A 3046-nucleotide genomic window follows, 5' to 3' on the forward strand; every position below is an offset into this window, starting at 1 on the left:
GCGATGATTGATGTCATGCGGTGGAGTGCAGTTCAGTGAATGACGATGATACAGCCCACCAGCAGCCAGTCAGAAGTCAAGCTCAAGATTAGTCAAAACGACATTAAGACAACGTTAAGACGGACGAATCAAACAATCCTCCCTGTTAAGTAGAACACGTGCATTGACATGATCAGATTGAGGGGCGCCTGCGGGATTTTATCGCAGGGTAAAATAACGCCCACCCAATATAAAGCTCTCACACACGCAAATACCAAACGCTCAAGAAATGCCACCAAATAATTCACATATAAGAGATAAACAGGTGCTGGTCAAATAATTTGAATATCATCAAAAAGTTAATTTATTTGACTAATTCCATTCAAAAAGTGAAACTTATTATATTCATTCATTACACACAGACTGATATATTTCAAATGTTTAATTCTTTTCATTTTGATGATTATAACTGACAACTAAGGAAAATCCCAAATTCAGTATCTCAGAAAATGAGAATATTGTGAAAAGGTTAATATTGCAGACACTCTAAACAGCTAATGAACTCAAAACACCCGCTAAGGCCTTTAAATGGTCTCTCAGTCTAGTTCTGTACACAATCACGGGGAAGACTGCTGACTTGACAGTTGTCCAAAAGACGACCACCTGCACAAGGAGGGCAAGACACAATGTCATTGCAAAAGAGGCTGGCTGTTCACAGAGCTCTGTGTCCATGCACATTAATAGAGAGGCGAAGGGAAGGAAGAGATGTGGTAGAATAAGTGTACAGGCAATAGGGATAACCGCACTCTGGAGAGGATTGTGAAACAAAACCCATTTAAAATGTTGTCTGAAAATTCACTCAATTTTCATTCCACGTGTGTACGGGACAGGTAATATCAGTCCCGCATTAAGTGATGATTGACACTCGTAACGCTGTTCTAGCGTTTGCAGCTGTAAATACGAATATAAGTCTTCTATTCTTCGGTTAAAGACTTTATTTTAAAGTAAATTACCGCTGACAGGCGTGTTTTGTTTATGCTCGGAAGGTATCACGGAGCTCTCTTTTGAAGTGTTGCCATGTTCTTTTATTTTTGACGCTTTTTATGCTGGTCTTTAGCTCATAAAGCTCGGCACTTTATTAGTAAAAACATAGATCAGTTACGGATATTTTCATGTTTGTGGTTTTATAAAATATACCTTATTTAGATTTTTTAGGTTTATTTTCTGTTAGTCGCCGTTGGTTGTTTTATCTATGAAGATCTGGCAACATGTTATTTTAACAGATCGTGAGAACACTGACACCATCTGGACAGAACGTGTAACATCTGTCCCTATTTACAGTTTTTCTTGACACATTTCTTGAAAGTATGCATAACTTTCTCGAAACTCTAAAAATCCATAACATCCCAATCCTCAAACTTCTCATTATCAGGTCACTTTACTCAAAAACATTCTTGATGAAAACTAGTAACTTTGTATTAGCACCAATCGTACTATGCTCTTTGTATGACATCGCATTGCTCCCCGAACTCTTTGTAAGTCGCTTTGGATAAAAGCGTCTGCTAAACGACTAAATGTAAATGTAAATGTAAAAACCACATGACACAGACACAATACGTGCAAATGGAAAACACAACGTCCAGGGCAGAGCACATAGTTACAGGGAAAACACGTTTAACCAAAACAATATAATGCAACACCAAGCAATGTTTGCATCTTTATTTTGTTTCTTAATTTTTTCTTTACCCTAAATTACTGCCCTAAACGTTTATTTGTTAATGAGTTTTGAAGACTTTCTCCAGCATCCAAAAAATAAGTAATTTCTGGTGTTCTTGCCAAAACGGAGACTGTGTCTTAAAAACGTTTAAGTTGTCAAACTTTCTCCTGTTATTTCAATTCAACTTTGATATTTTCAATATATTAACTCCCCAATAATAGTATAGTACTCCATTATCCCATTTCTGTTCGTCACATGTCTGCAAAACCTGTTTAGTCTAGCTATTGATTTTTGTGTAAATCAGTGCTGTAAATAAAAGTTAAAAGTCAGAGGGCAATTCTTTTTTGCTCAGTATGGCCTTCTTACATAACATAACATGTTATTTTAATTTCAAATTGTTTTATTTGAATTTTAGTTATTATATCATGCACTCAACCAGTCATCGGCCCTAGTTAAAATTAATAACTAAAACCGCCAGGAAGTGGCAGTAAAAAAAACACCCGCGACTTTTCGAAACTCTTTTCCTTCATATTGTTGTGCAAGTAGGTGTAATATAGCTTCAAGTTTACATTTAGTTTTTCAGTGGTTGTCTTCTCTGTTTAAACTCTAACCAGTCTTTCGTTATTTTTTGCCATACTACATGTTTGGATGCAGTGAAAAATATTTTTAAAGACATAAATTTAATTAATTAAACACTTATAGTGCATGTGGTTTTATTAATACTGTTCTTACATAAGTTTTTTTAAATAGGCCTATAGCCTACTGTATCATTGTGTCAAGGATGTGTTAGAGGGAGAACCCAAGAGCAGGCAGACACGGGGATGACTGGGTAACAATAAGATTTTAATAATAAACACAAAACAAAAACCCACGAGGGAGTAAAACAGGACAAGATAAACAGTGGTTACAAACAGGACACGGACTAAGTAAACTAGGAACATAAACACTAAGGACAAGACTAAACTAACTCAGTAAAACACGATGTAACAAGAACTAGCAACACGATGCAGTAATAATCCAAGGCGTACGGCGTACAGCGTACGAGCACAGGACAATGAACACGAGGATGTTTTAAAGGGAGACAGACAAAGTATAATTAACAAGGGTCAGGTGCGGGTACTGAAACACTCAGGGAAGGTTAAAGAGACAAAAGGGCAGGAAACACTGACGAGACACGAGAAAGCACATGGCAAGTCAGAATCAAAACAAAGCCATGTCTTTCTCACACAAAACCTAAGGCTATGCCATAACTCCGCTGCAAGACCAAGAATAAACATGACATGATAGCGGAATCGAGACACATTGGATGTTTATCCTGAAGGGATTCTTGTTAGCAATGTAAGTGTTTGT

This window comes from Barbatula barbatula (assembly GCF_947034865.1).
Source record: "Barbatula barbatula genome assembly, chromosome: 2".
In the NCBI taxonomy this organism is placed as follows: Eukaryota; Metazoa; Chordata; class Actinopteri; order Cypriniformes; family Nemacheilidae; genus Barbatula; species Barbatula barbatula.